Source organism: Herpailurus yagouaroundi, unplaced genomic scaffold (assembly GCF_014898765.1).
Source record: "Herpailurus yagouaroundi ecotype Mexico unplaced genomic scaffold, PumYag 182, whole genome shotgun sequence".
Classification (NCBI taxonomy): domain Eukaryota; kingdom Metazoa; phylum Chordata; class Mammalia; order Carnivora; family Felidae; genus Herpailurus; species Herpailurus yagouaroundi.
Genome location: NW_024412413.1, coordinates 27,548,177 through 27,564,067, shown reverse-complemented (window position 1 = coordinate 27,564,067; position 15,891 = coordinate 27,548,177). Strand labels below are relative to the sequence as shown.

At 42.1% G+C, this 15,891-nt stretch overlaps 1 long non-coding RNA gene across 1 annotated transcript in view; it reads right to left on the bottom strand.

The window, feature by feature from the left end:
* Positions 1-807: 807 nt before the first annotated feature.
* Positions 808-15,891, bottom strand: part of LOC121040623 (uncharacterized) — a 150,168-nt gene continuing 135,084 nt past the window's right edge. Inside the window, exons 5-6 of the long non-coding RNA XR_005795374.1 lie at positions 1,306-1,416; positions 808-940 (exon numbers count right to left, since the gene is read on the bottom strand). This is a non-coding gene — a long non-coding RNA (uncharacterized LOC121040623). The remainder of the gene's footprint in view (positions 941-1,305; positions 1,417-15,891) is intronic.

Here is a 15,891-nt window from a genome sequence, read left to right as displayed (position 1 = left end):
AGCTTTTAGCGCTGCTTTATGCATCCAGCTATAATAAAATTTGTATTTGTTGAACTGGAGTGGAATACCTCAAGGATATTTCCTACTACCTTTCCACGAATGAACTCCATTTTGTATGTTTCCATGTTGATTCCCCCCTAAGGGAGATCTTCTGGAAGTATCAAAAACATCATAGTGTAGATGCAAGAGACGGTGAAGATCCAAGGTCCACCTCTGCCTTCTGCTGGATCTGTAATTCTCAAATGCAAAGCTCTCCTTGGAAACAATAGGAATAATGGGCAATCCCTTCCAGACAGCTTTTGGGAGTGAACTGTCCTTGACATATCCTGAGTTAACTGTGGTCTGAGGGCCCAAGGCCATTTGCAGCAGGATTTTAATGACTATCATTACTTCTGCCATTACCACCACCCAATAAAACCATCACTGACTTGATGTGATTACCCTCTGTTGTGCCGTGCCACCAAACTCCAGCATGTGACAGAGCATATGGTCTTTGCCAACAGCATTATTTATCAAAGGAGGATAAAAATCACAGTGGCGCCCTGCTTTTCACAGGAGGTAATGGCTTTGGGCAAGACACAGCTTCAGCTCAGCTTGGGTCCTTCAAAGACACAGCCCCCATTTTCCCACAAAGCACTTCATAAAAGTGAAAATGGAACACATGCTGAATGGGATTTGCAGAATAATGAAAACCCTATAATTAGGAAGCAGTAGCTAGAATTATATTACCCCATAAGAGCAAAGCTTAGTAACAAGTTAATGCAATTACTAATTCAGCTTTTCTAGAGATAGAAGCAAACAGTGCAATTAAATCCTCAGTCTTTATTTTTTTCAGGGGCCTAATGAAAGGGAAATAAATGAGCCGGATCCCCTTCTTCCTACCTCTGTCTCAGCTGTGCCATCCGGGGATAGGTTTCCCACCTCCTCTCTCCAGTCTTGTCTGAAAAATAAAACAGGCCACCAGCTGTGAAATGGATTGTGCCCTCCAACTTTGTACCTGGAATAGAAGCCCTCATTTTTGACAAAGGTTGCCAAGAATTTTGCATCATTGGCAGCTTCCTATTCCCTCATTAGCCTGCTTATTCTGCTTAACAAAAGATGCTCTGTGTGCTGATTTGTATGTGAATGTCAGTGTGCCCCGTGTGCATTGATTTTGACCTGTCCCCATCTGTCCCCATACACTGTTGTAGTCTAACCCACCATCTTTACCTGTAACTCTTCTCCCACACAAACCCAATTCACTCCAAGTGATGGTCCCAAATCTCCCAAACGCAGTGTTCACTTTCTGATGACCTTTATGCATACCATTCGCTGTGCTTGATGAGCCATTTTGGAGAGGGTACCTAATGCAGGCGATTTCTCTCAGCCGCCTATGTTGGAGGAGGCCACTGGTCTGATGTAGTGACTAGCAATTCACTGCCACAAAGAAGACAGATGAAAGGGTGGCTTCATTCTTTGATGCTAAGAAAAAAGCCCTTAAACTCACCTATCTACATGTAATTATAACCTTCAGGATCCAATAGTACCAAGCCAAAACAGTCCCTGTTTGGACACGCATCATGGTAAATGAACAACTGAATTTAGTAAATGGTTGGCCAATTAAGAACACAGAATAGTGACTTCTGGGTGATCATTTTGATCAATGTAACTCACACATTTCATGTTCAACAGAAGTGCTCAGTGAAAAGACTGAACTGTGTGTAAATGGAACCCAAATTTACAAACAGTTAATTTGGATGAATTAACTGGTCCTTCACTGAATATAAGGTACCACTGATCATAAGACATACCATTATTTAACGAGTCATGGAGGGAAAAAAAAAACACCAACAAAGCTCAACGCCATGTTTAACTTATTAGAGAGCTTCATCTTCTGTTATGTTACGTTTATTTGATACAAATATGTATTTGTTAAGCGACGCAGGGCCATGATATGAATATCTATGCCAAGTTTCCACATGTTCCACCACAACCATCATCATGTCTGTCACTGACCAATAGTGACTTTGATACCATCGACTGTATGATGCATCCTGATCTCAAAGTTGTTGAATTGTAAGAAAATGGGTACTTCAGCATCGATGAAATATGGTATCTGTATCCTTCAGATGAGGATCTTGTGCAATCGACAGCCTCTCCTCACTTGACATCGGCTCCTGCCCCAAGTGACAAATGGATCTTGTCTGTGTACTAGGAGTCCTCCTCTCCTTCTGTCTCCCCCTTCTTATGATCCATGATGGTCCTCTCAGGGCTATGCCTCACACCGGCCTACACTTTGCACTTTGGCCACTTATTAAAAGTTTAAGCTTTTCTCCTTTTTTTTTTTTTTTCCTTTCCCAAACTCCTTAATTCTCGCCATTGTCACCTTATTTCTGCCATTGTTGCTCTCTGTTTATTTTTCTTAAGCTTTTTTTTTTTTTTTCTTTTTTAACATCAAGAAAAAATTCCTTTGGTTAAAAGTCTGTAACCGTCCCCATTCTCTCCCAGGAGGCTTTTAAGAGGTCTTCAAAGATTGGGGGTAGAAAAGTTCAATGATCTACGTGCTAGTTCAAAGACTGCCCCTCCTCCACTTCTGGGAACCACCTAGATACACCCTCTCTATTAACCTACCTTTCCCATTTTTAAAATTTCAATTTCTTTTTTCTCTTACAGTTATACAGCAAGATCAAAGGAACACCTTGTCCCTGGGCCTTCAGCACGGAAAGGCCTTTAGCTCTTCACAGGCCATCACCCTAGTTACTCAATCGTCTTATGACCTCTCAGCCACAGTGAGCAAGATTGTTCTATGTACCTCACACTCACACATCCATACGCATGCCCCTAGGCCTCCTGTTACTTTTTAAATTTACTTTGTTCCACCTTCACAGAGGCTTTTAATATTCATGTTAACCTGATTTCACCTGTATGGAAGCGTTAAGGGACGTGTGGGCATTCTGTGATGTGTCCTCGTTCTAAATGTCCCCAAGGGTGGTCCCGGCCCACTAAAAATAAGTTTGCTTCAAAGCCAACTTAAAATGTTTACCTCCCTGGCTCCCTAACCTCAGTTACCCTTCAGTGACTAGTGATAGTATTACTCTTCCTATTCAATGTTTACATACAGTGCTGGGCAGGAAGATGTTCGCAACTGGCTGGGGGTAGAGGGAGGGAGTGTGGTTTTGTCCATTTCGGTGGAGTAAATACTCCCACCATGGCTGATTTCGAGCCATCAACGGGATGTCACTAAACGCAGTTGTAATAGGTGCACAGTGGTACAGATATAGTGGACATAACTTCAAGAGTAAATAGTAAAATGTGATAAAATGATTAGGAAGTAAGGAGTTTTACTATTAACTGCCTTGGTTTTTAAGATAGTTTCTTTTATTAGAAAAGTTCCTATAAGTTTCTATAAGCTTATTAGAAGTTTATATAAGTTAATTTTTAATAATGCCTATGTTTAGTAACCAGCTGAACAGAATTTTGGAAAATGTAGCAATTGTCTCTTGAAAGCTCCAACAAACATATTTAATTATATTGTAATAAAAGCATATACTACCTAGTGTTATTACTATTATTTTCATATTTTCTGTACCCAACTAGATTATATACTCTGGAATATGAGGTATTTGTCTTATGCTTCATTTTATTTACTATGCTGCTAAACACAGAAGGTAATTAATCTCTAACATTAATAATAATGTTTACTCATTAAAAATGTTTTTGAGGGGTGCCTAGGTGGTTCAGTTGGTTAAGCGTCTGACTTTGGCTCATGTCATGATCTCAGAGTTTGTGGGTTTGAGCCCCGCGTCGGGCTCTGTACTGACAGCTAGGAGCCTGGAGCCTGCTTCAGATTCTGTGTTTCTCTCTCTCTCTGTCCCTCCCCCACTAGAGCGAGCACATGTGTGCATGCTCTCTCTCTCTCTCACAAATAAATGAACATTTAGGGGCGCCTGGGTGGCGCAGTCGGTTAAGCGTCCGACTTCAGCCAGGTCACGATCTCAAGGTCCGGGAGTTCGAGCCCCGCGTCAGGCTCTGGGCTGATGGCTCAGAGCCTGGAGCCTGTTTCCGATTCTGTGTCTCCCTCTCTCTCTGCCCCTCCCCCGTTCATGCTCTGTCTCTCTCTGTCCCAAAAATAAATATACGTTGAAAAAAAAATTAAAAAAAAAATAAATGAACATTTAAAAATAAAAAAATAAACAAACATCCTTCTGAGGGGCTATGAAAATTTACTAATAACAAAATTTTGGCTTTGCCCCAAACCTGACTCTTCCTGCAATCACATCTTTAACCCCAAAAACTTTATGAACTAAAAATATGCTATCAAAAAAGATATAATATCAGTGTAACTGAATCATCTTTGACACCAGCTATAGGATCATCTACTATTAAGAGTGGTGGTGACCAGCTTTGTTATCAAAAGCTGTTGAGAACACTGATCAACTTTCAATCACCAACAAGCAAGCCAGCTAACCTCCATTAATGTTGAAGTTAGAGCTCTATGGGAGAAAGTATTCTTGGGATGGGAGTCCCCTGATGGGGTAACCAAACTGACAAACTTAATTAACCAAACTCCCAAGAGCAATCACTCCCTCTTCAATTTACACTTAAAATGAACTGGCAAATAATCTCAAATGCGAACTTATTATAGAAGAGATACTATTGTTGTCCTCACTGGAGAAATAGCTTTCCCACAACAATAGTGTTGGTTTCTATTAACCAGGATCCTTCCTTTTCCAGAAGCAAAAAATCAGATTAGCAACAAGGAGGACATTGGTTGAGTATCAAACCAGGAGATAGGAAATATAAAAGTCTTGAAAGATGCATACCCCAGGATATGAACAATACAAATAAATCATCTCTGTTCTGCAGTGGAGTATATCTGTCTAAGCTCAAGACTGTTAACATCTACCAAAGTGTGTCCATCATAGTTAAAAAGTATTGGTAAAGACTGAAAATTCTCTACATATGTCACCAAAACCACTATTATCTCATGCCAGAAGTGTTACAATTGAATGAGTTTTAGCTTTATATGCTATAGTTACATCACAGACAGCTGTCTGAGCATCTGCCCTAGTCCAGGACTGGCAAATCCATAGCTCATATGCTGCCTCCCACTCCTTCTCACACCATTGGCAGACATCATTAGTTGATCACTGCACTCTTTCTCCATTGAGCACCACCATTCTTCCCAACACAGTCTATACAAAGCACTCCTAATCCTGGCTCTGTGCTCTGAATGAAGAATTAGGAGACAAGGCATGTACAGGTCTCTTGCAGGGAGGGTAAGGGCTACACGTGACTCATGTATTATTTCAGGTTCATTTCGATGGTGTTGCTATCATAGAGCTAACCTTTTGAAAATCTTGTTGCCAACTGATCCTCACTGTAAACTCCAGAGTGTAAAGTCAAGAGCTTTATGTTGGCTTTGGCTTTTCTCTGCTCCAGCATTGCAATGTGGTGGTGGTGGCTGGGGCGGGGAGGGGTGGGGAGGTGTCCTACGTCTTACTTAACCAGACCAAATTGTTCACCATCACTTCTGTCAGCGAAATGTACATGTTAGAAGTCAATTATTTAAGCTTTCCTGGCTTTTTGTCATTACCACTTGTGGGCGCCACCGAACTAAAGGGAAGCTGGTTTTCTTTCCAGTACCTTCATATACTGACACTCTGCTTAACCTTACCATCCAGATCAGGAACTCCTGACCTAACCTGCACCACCATCTTGGATGCACCTAACAGCTAGTCACTTTCTACACAAACAGAAACATCTCTTTTTACCTCCCTGTACCTGCCCGTTTCCTCAGATCCCAATCACCTTACATCCACCTCAGTCTTTGTTCCTGTTTACTTGTCTTTCTCCTCCCATTAGATTGTGATTCCTTGAGGGCAAGGCCAGTCTTTGTGTCCCCATACCATTATGATTCCTAGCACACAGTCTGTCCTCTATAAGCGTTTGTGCTACATTAGAGACGTACTGTGCTGAAAGTCACAGGCCCCTCATTCAGGGTGACAGAAAAGAAAACCATACCACCTCATTAAGTTGTAGCAAATTTTCTACATGTATTTAGGCATGTGCTTAGGGCCTGCTTTTCAATTCTTTACACCATGAAACAGCTCCCATATGGGTACTAGTCTTCTGCTCCTTCTCAGGGTAGAATTCGGCTTCTTAACTCTGCATCCTAAAAGGTCTGATAGAGAAAGAATCTGGATGTCTTTCCCCCTGATGCTGTAGTGGTTCCATTGATGGTCTTACAGGAAAGCTGGGGGGAATGCGGGGCGGGGGTGGGGGGTGGGGAGAGCAGTCAAGTTTCTGATAAAAATTACTTCTGGTTACCTCCCTTCTCCCACTCTGAAATTCTTAGAGTCACCGCCCCCCGCCAGCCCCCAATTGTTGACTTTAATTGTGTTCTCCCAATAGCATTTTGAAATTGAGCAAGCTCCTGGGAGCATTTTGAAAGGCCCTGTGAGCTTTCTGGTCAGCATTTTCAATCTCTAATTATAACTTTGCATGATGGCGTCACTTAATACTTGTCAGGTGGGCCTGGGAGTAACTGATGGTTTGAAACTAAATCTTCAGTAGCCACCATCAATGTATTGGGGCTTAATTCCTCTTCTGTTCTTAGAGAAGCTGCTGAAAGGAAAGAGGAAATATATGCTATCCTCAATCCTAGGAAAACACAGGGACTTTATTAGAATGTGGTGGCATATTTATAGGAACTTTACAGCTTGTGGGGCTCAGGGCCTGAATTCACCTACACCTTCATCTGCTTCCAGGGCAATCTATTGTGGGATGGTCTGGATATGACCCTTTGGAAATCCTGCTTTTAATGAACTGATGAGGAAAGGTGAGTACTTTTCTCTGGAAAGAACATTTTTCTCGCCCACTGACTTCACAAAAAGATAAAAATGTGCTAAAATATAGTATAGAAATGATGGGACCATTTTGAAACAGAGACAAAAGCATTTTGACTGGAGAAAGGAATGTCGGTGATGTTAGAGAATTTCTTTAATACAAAGAATAGACTTAACTTTTTGTGTAGAAGGGAACTTTGTCTCTCAGTCTTTAGTTGTGAGTTTCTGTTTTACCAAACTCTTATGCTTATGTTGGCTTCACTGTCTTCTCGCCTTCCCTTAATCCTTCCATGTGGCTTTGTTGGTATTTATTGTCCTTCTAGCAAGCCATCTCCTTCCTTTCCATGCTGCTGCTTCCATCAAATGTAAACTATGGTACCTTCCTTAGCCCATTCCAGATGCTTCATCTGTCCATTCCCTCATTCATAAGGCATGTATTGTGGGTCAGACATTGGCTAGATGGGGCAGACACACACCCGCCAGGCAGTCCCCACTCTCAAGGGACTTTCAGTTTATTGAGACCATTTGGGAACCATCTGGCAACATTACAAACTGTATTAAAATTTTAAACTATGTTAAAATTCTCAGAGACCATCATCAATCCTCCAAGCTTGAGGGTTCTGATTAGCTGACACATTTGTAACACTAACCTAGTGGACAAGATGTAACTGTGATTCCTTGACCTGAATTGAGAAGCCTTCAGTGTGCCAACAGTGCTTGGAAAGAAAGCTGAGGGAGACTGGGAGATGTCTGGAACCTCAGCAAAGAACACACATCAATTCATAAAAAGAGAGTTCCACATTCCTCTAGTTCAGCAGCTGTAGGTAAGATACCGTGTTCCTGGGGATGAGGCTCTTCCCACAGCAGAGCTGTCTTACTCCATTATAAGCTAACCTAGAATGACTCACATTCCCTCTCTTAACATCCTCCCTGGCCAAACTAGCCAGATCTGGCACTCACCTCAGAGCCCACAGTGGGATTCTGACATCCAGCTGCAGCACTGGCACACTAGCCCAATAAGAAACCACTGTTTTTATGAAGTAAATGATCCTTAATGCCAAAAGCACGCTAAGATGTCAATTGAAACAGAGGTCTACCTCCAAAGTAAAGAGCTTCAAAGAGCATTCCAGATTTCACCCCTAAGCCCATACTTGAAGTCAGTATCTATGTGCTGCTAATGATTGTTAAATTAAAAGGCAGTTGTTTAATGGAGCACTTTCAGTATCCAGTTGCCTTCTGCCATATGGCTTTGGGCATGAAGTGATTAAACTATAATGTCCAGAGCCTCTGCTGCTGGGTTATTTAATGGTGCTATGCATCATGAGCCCTGAGATGACGGAAAATCTGTTTTCAGTTTACATCCCCAGTGAAAAGTGACTCCTTTTGGCCTACAGGGGTTTAAGCCCTCCTCCAGTCACTATGGCTTGCACACTCACACTAACCCTGCATACAGCCACTAGATGAGACAGGCCTGACTCTCAGAATATGGGCAGGAACCTTCATCATGCAGCCATTCCCAGGGTTCAAAGACAAAGAGAAGAACAATTTGTGGTGACTCATAAAGCAAGAAGCAAGAGCAGAAGACCTTGAGATAAGGATAGTTAGAGGCACACAGAATGGGCTGCAGCCTGGAGCAGTGCAAAAGTTCTGGCTTTTGGCTAATGGGGATGGCTACCAGGCCTTGGTCATGCCTTATGTGCCAGGCACTCCACGGAGTACTTTATAAAGTATTTTTTTTAACGTTTATTTATTTTTGAGACAGAGAGAGACAGAGCATGAACAGGGGAGGGGCAGAGAGAGAGAGGGAGAAACAGAATCTGAAACAGGCTCCAGGCTCTAAGTGGTCAGCACAGAGCCCGACGCGGGGCTCAAACTCACGGACTGTGAGATCATGACCTGAGCCGAAGTCGAATGCTTAACCGACCGAGCCACCCAAGCGCCCCATCCACGGAGTACTTTAACATAGATCACCTCATCTAATCATCCCAACAGCCCCTATCAAGGACGTATTATTATCATCCCCATTTGCTGAGGGCAAAACAGTCTTAGAAGAATTAAGTTGATCAAGGTCACAGCTAATTAGTGGTGGACCTAAGATTCAAACTCAAGCCTTCTTGACTCTAGAGCCCAACTTTTTAAACCACGATGGTGGTTGAACATGTCTGCCAGTTTCTTACTTAAGGGGTGAACACCACTATAAGTATTTTTTAGTTACTTGCTTCTAAATATGATTAGTAAACTATATGTGATCTTCACTTCAATGGGCAGACTTAGTCATTTTTAACATATCCTTTTGTTGGTTTCATGAAAGCCAAGTCTAAGGAACCATTTTAAGTGCTACATATAGACACATATAGACACCTGATCCAGCAAACCATACCTGACTATTATCAATAAGACTCTGGAACTCAGAAAGGGCAAAAATAGATAACTATCACCTCTTCAGAGTTCTGCTCAATATGGCTTTTGCTTTCTCAATGTGATATTCATTACATTAGTATAGGCATTTTTAGGAATATAACACAGTTCCTGTTCCCAAGGATCTTACACTCCTACTGGGGAGCCTGGAGACAGAGAGTTCAGTAATACTCAAGAACATAAACAATTCAAGCCTTTAATGGCCCAGACAGTACTAGAGACATGCAGAGAATCAAAAGACCTCAGAAGAAAGCCCTTATTACTTTACTATGTGAGTGAGCAACTCATAGACTCATCCTACCCAGACTGAAATCAGAAAAGGAACTTTTGGTCATATACTATACTCACCATGGATAAATCACTTAAAATCATAATCAGTCTGAAACTTTGGGTGCCCATGGTTGAAAGTCTTGTGTAGCTTTAATAAGACTTTAGGCACTATGCCAATCAATTCCTTTGGAAATTTCTAGCATAGTTCTGAGAGAAAATTCTTGCAAAAGACAGAGGCACTGTCTCACCCTCAGTAAATGGGTTCTCTTACCTGATGGGCCTTGCTTCATTAACTTTTAACTGGTGCTTTTAATATTCAGTTTGTACTTTTAAACTTTTAAAGCCTTTATCAGATGTTCTTTGAAACCAAATGCATACCACTAAAATACACATGTTTCCAGCGTGATCAGATTTCTTTTCAACTTATTCACAAAGACCTTGAGAGGACAAAGAATGTATTTAATGATAGGAACTAACATGGCGCCAGTAATGAATGGTTCGGTTCTGCCAATAATACCCAAAACTAAAGCAGTAATTTTTTAAAGCCTTGTTTTGCTTTAGCAATTTAAAATAAAGTATTTTCATATGTATTATCTTATTTAGTCCCTCTGACAGCCACAGAGCCAAGCAGAGTGAGTTTTACTATCCCCATTTTAAAATAAATATGGTTCAGAGCCCTCAAATAATGGAGCCAAGCTTATGCAACCAGTAAGTGGCAGAGTTGGGCACCAGAACTCTGGCCTCCTGGCCCCCAGCCCATTGCCATGTCGATTCAGCTATTTATATCAAACAATATAACTTCTATTCCTACGTGATCTCCACAGGCACAGGTTGCAAGTCTTACTTGTCTCTAGATTCCTGGTACCTGACTTAGGACAAGTAAGAGTTTATGGCGGCCCAGAAATAAAGACACTTTGTGGTAGTGTCTGTGCTTTTCATAATCACAATTACCAGTTAGTTGGGTTGAGCTAAGACTAATAAGGCCAAAGTTTCAGGTTCTAAATAGGCACGTAACAGTTCTACATACGACCAGTTATCTGACTAACCTGTCCTGAGAGGGATCTGGCAAGTTAGTGGATAGCTTAGTCCAATTTATTTTCCTAAATCCATCCATCCATACTCGAGAGTGGGGATTGTCCCATCTGTATGTAACTTCTCAGGAAACATCCTCACCTACAGTCTTTCCCAGGAGGATTTGTAAACAAGAGCAGCGGCCAGGATCTGTTCCCAGTGACACTTCCCCTCAATCTGGCATAACTGATTAGAGCTAGATTGGTGCTTGACCCAAAAGCAGTCAATGGGCAGCCAAAAAGCTTTGAGGTGTCCTGACAAGAAGGCTCTGCCCCCACCAGAAACAATGGGAATTTACAGGGCTGATCAAATGCCCCTTATCAGAAATTCAAAGTGAAGGGGCGCCTGGGTGGCGCAGTCGGTTAAGCGTCCGACTTCAGCCAGGTCACGATCTCGCGGTCCGTGAGTTCGAGTCCCGCGTCAGGCTCTGGGCTGATGGCTCGGAGCCTGGAGCCTGTTTCCGATTCTGTGTCTCCCTGTCTCTCTGCCCCTCCCCCGTTCATGCTCTGTCTCTCTCTGTCCCAAAAATAAATAAAAAAACGTTGAAAAAAAATTTAAAAAAAAAAGAAATTCAAAGTGAAGATATAAGGAAAGAGTAACTTAGGAGCAAGAAGAGAGAGACTCGGAGCTGGAGACACACTGATGGTGGAGCACCAGAGTGGGGAACATGTTTGAAGTGCTACCTGGGCTCCAGGCAGGGTTACAGTCTTCTGGATGGCTGTCTTTTGAAGCCAGGGCTGAGTTTTCTTCCCTTCCAGGCCAGATGCTCCTTAGCCTTTTGGGATCTTGATTCTTTTGATAGTCTGATGGAAGATTTGGGTTGTTGTCTCAGAAAAATTTACATACAAAAATTTAGACTAATGATTGCATTTAATTTCAAGGGATTTCTTGATCCCCTAAAGTGCAACCTCAGACCCACTGAAAATCTATGCACCATAGGTCAAGGAAACTGTTAGTTCATCTAAGATGGCTATGGGATCACATGATCTCTGAAGTTCAGCATGTAGTATAGGACTTGGAACATAGTATTACATACATCTTGTTGAATGAGTGAATAAATGAACAATTGAATGAATACGTAAATAAATAAAAAAAAAATACAACTTGGGAGTTCATGCCCTGTTGACAGCACATTAGGAACATCCTTTTCCTATCTTATGAAACACTTTGTTAACATAAGCTGGAAGCATGGCTGGAATGAATGCCTGTTACTTGTATAAACCCAGATGATGTTGAATATACTCATCAACACAACTGACGGGCACACTATCACCTTGCACATACAGAACTACAAGGGCATTGTGCCTACCAGTATACAAATGAGAACTTGGAATGTCATAGCCGACAAGAGGCATCCTACTTTTCCAGTAGATAAAGAAATGAAAATTTACTAGATTTTCTACTTGAAATGCATATAATCATTTGGAATTTAAGCTACTTTTTCTTAATGTACAACCTTAAAAATAATAATGATTAACACCTTTATTTCTTTTTCTGACTTTTGGGAGAAGAAACTTGTTATTTTCTTTTCTTTAAATTTTTTTAATGTTTATTTATTTCTGAGACAGAGAGAGACAGAGCATGAACGGGGGAGGGGCAGAGAGAGAGCGGGAGACACAGAATCGGAAGCAGGCTCCGGGCTCCGAGCCGTCAGCGCAGAGCCCGACGTGGGGCTCGAACTCACGGACCGCGAGATCGTGACCTGAGCCGAGGTCGGTCTCTCAACCGACTGAGCCACCCAGGCGCCCCCAAACACTTGTTATTTTCAATAATCTAGGATTCTGTTTTAGGTTGAACGTTAGCTGGCTTCTCATTTAGACAGAGAGAGAGAATAGCCTACTTCCCTTTGGTTATTCTGGCAGGGTTTTGGAGGGGGTCGGGGAGGCTGCTATTGCCCATCTGAAGATTGACCAGAGTGTAAATCCTTTGAGGGCAAGACTAGCCACATAGCTTAGCATCTGCCTCTCTTGACCACTGCCAATTTCAGTGTCGTACAAGTAGAGGGATTTTAATTGAATGTAACTGTGGTCCACAAAGTGGGGAGGACAGATCTGCTTTTTGCTTTGGCGAGGGAGCAAAAGAGAAATGTAGTCAAATGCAATGATCTCAATTTTTTAATTTCTTTTTTTTTTTTTTAATTTATTTTTGGGACAGAGAAAGACAGAGCATGAACGGGGGAGGGGCAGAGAGAGAGGGAGACACAGAATGGGAAACAGGCTCCAGGCTCTGAGCCATCAGCCCAGAGCCTGACGCGGGGCTCGAACTCACGGACCGCGTGATCTCAATTTTTTAAAAAAGGTATTGCAGTCATCATTTCAAACTGATTGCATTTAAAAGGAAAAATCTGTCCTGTGGTTAATCATTTTTTTTTATTTCTTAATCCTTTATCATAAAACTCCTATGTAAAAAGCTGTACTTCACTTTCAGTTACCAGTAACTAAAATTGCAGGGTATGACACGCAGTCATATGTTTTCACATAAAGAGTCTCCCCGCTCCCCACTTTGGGATCAAATACCCCAGTAGTGTAAGAAGAATGAGAGTTCCATTCATTTGCAACACACAGCCTATGAAGACCCCAGTGGCACAAATATTGTACTGTCCTTCCATCCAAGGAGCATAAATATTCTCTCATTAATGTATTTCAAGCCTATTTAACAGGAAATCTATACTTGGTTTGTCGCATGGCTACTAACATCAAACACCTAATTTTTGCCAGCTCTTGAGCCACTTAGCTTACGAAGCATAACATTTATTCTTTTAATGTGATCTTCAAAATACAACTACTGGATTCAACATGTGTGTGGGCTGAGGAGGAGTGAAGAAACCAATATTTCCTGAATATTCTTTATGTAACAGGGACTTTGTAAAGATGACGTCATCCTAAGGAACTCTTTTACCCATTTTACAGACCCTGGGAATTGAGCTACAGAGAGATTAAGCTACTTGCTCAAGGTAACACAGCCAGAAAACAACAGAGTCTGGACTTGAATCAGTACACCCTGCCCTCAAAGTTTAGGTCCTAGCCTCTTGCTGCCTCCCTAGCAGGGTCCCATGAGAGGGGACGGTTGTCTGAATCACCCCCATTATTGCAAATCATGCATTAAAGACCAGTTCTGCTTGATAGGATTCAAAGACAAAGACTTCAACTCCCTGCTCTCACAGTTTAGAGCAATCACTTCATTTGAGTATGATCCACGTGTTGGTATGAGGTCCCACCCTTTCCTATTCCAGGTCAGGACCAGGAAGTATGGTAACTCTCTTCAGTCTAAGGAAACACCAACAGGTTAGAACAAGGAGCTACTCTGACCCAGCAGCAGGAGGCCAAGTTAAAGAATAGAAAGGCGTAACCTAAACCCAGAACTTGGCTCTCAGGTTTAAATGCCTCACCATGTAACTTCGGCCACAGCACGCTGCAATAGCAATGAGATCTAGATCCCAAGTGGAGGCTCAGATTCCATGTCTGCCTCCAATAAGACTTTGCAGGGTGACCTTGGGCTAGATCCTTGACTTCAGCGTTCTCATCTTTGAAGGGAGGGTTAGCATGTCTTCCTAGCATCCCCCTTGTAAGCTGGTTTTTAAGTAGAAGTGACACAGCCTTGGAGCAGGCACTAGCATAGAGGGTAGCTCTCTCCATACACACAGAAGCACTTGTACAGAAGACCAGACCATCAGGCTCTATCCTTTGGGCAAGACCTTTGGGCAATCTCTGCCTCCAAAGACCCCAAGCCTTTATCAACAATCCCCCATTCTCCCATCAGTGTTCTTTGGTAATTACAGATATTGTAGCACCACTGCTGTCCAGGATCAGAACTTAAGAAGTTCAAAGGCTCCAGGAATATGTGGTGTCTTGTCTCCACATCCAGTAAAAAGCGGCATTGCTTTCTGACAGGTGACAACAGACACTCACGGGGCAGCAGTGAAGGAGCTGTGTTTACATGACACTTAATATCCAGGAAGGCATTTCGTGTGTGGGGGTGCCCATATCCAAGTAATCCAACCCCATGGACTTGGACCAGTGGTGAGCTCAAGATGATCTCCACCATTTGCTTGGCTGTCACCACCTCCGCAACCTGCAGGAATCGGCTGATGGCTCCAGAGAATGATTCTAGCCTTTCAAATAGAAAAAGGTGGTGTGTTACATGTTACCCAGACAGTAGAAGAGAAAGGGGACCTTTAAGAAAATGTTTTGGAAGGAAAACTAGGGCAGCTCTGAAATTATTTTCATAGTCTTTAAACTCAAAAAATAAATCACCAGGGCTAATAGTTATAGACAGCAGAACAGGCAGCCATACTAAGCTCTGTACTTCCTTGATTCTAACACCTGTTGGGGGGCATCTCGTTGGGCCCATACTCCATAAGGCACTTAATATGTATTGCCTGAATTAATCCTCATGACCATCTATCATCCTCTGGCGTGAACCAGCAACATGACCTTGAGCCAGCATTGATATCTCTGGGCCTGGTCCTCTTCTAATGCCAGGGTAAGAATTATCAACATGTATGTCAAAATCCCCAAGGCTTATGCCAAGAAATAGAATAGAGAGGAAGACAATAAGCCATAATGAGGGCATAGATAACATTGATACAGAGGGGGAGGAGGAGAAGCAGTGTAAATAATGAGAAAATATCTAGAGAGAGATGGAAAGACAAATTCAATAAGCACTTTCAAAGTATGGGCCTCAAAATATGTGTCTTTCTTCCTTGAATATTACTGTTTTGTGCCAGCTTAAGAAGCCTGACTACCTCCTGTCTGCTTCAGAAAATAGACAGGATAACAGGAAACAGTTTCAGATTCCACAGTGATTATAGCTACTTAAGTTTGACTTACCAAATACTGTCTCAAACAGATGGTATGTAACATTTGATTAAGGGCTTATCCTGCAAGCCCAACAGGGAACATTTCTTCCCCTCTTAATATAGAAAAGATGCAGAGAAGAAAGGAAGTAAAATGACATTTTTGCTCATATTCCATGTGTATCAGTTTTTCTCAATGTTTGTGCCTTTCCTGAAATGAATATGTGTTTATTTTGCAACTCAAGACCAAACTACAAAACACTGACACCGTAGAATCTTGGTGAAGAAGGATATGGAAGATCATCTCATCAACCTCCTTATTTTACTTAAGGTAATAGAGACTGAGAAAAGTTAGCCGATTTTCCCAACGTGGTACTGTGGCAAATCTGGGACCAGGTCTTCTAACTCAGGCTCTGGCATTCACCCTAGGCTTTCTGTGTGCATATGTTCAATGTGGGGAAAACATACAAATCGGTCAGCACCATTATTACTAAATTAGCACCAATCTGT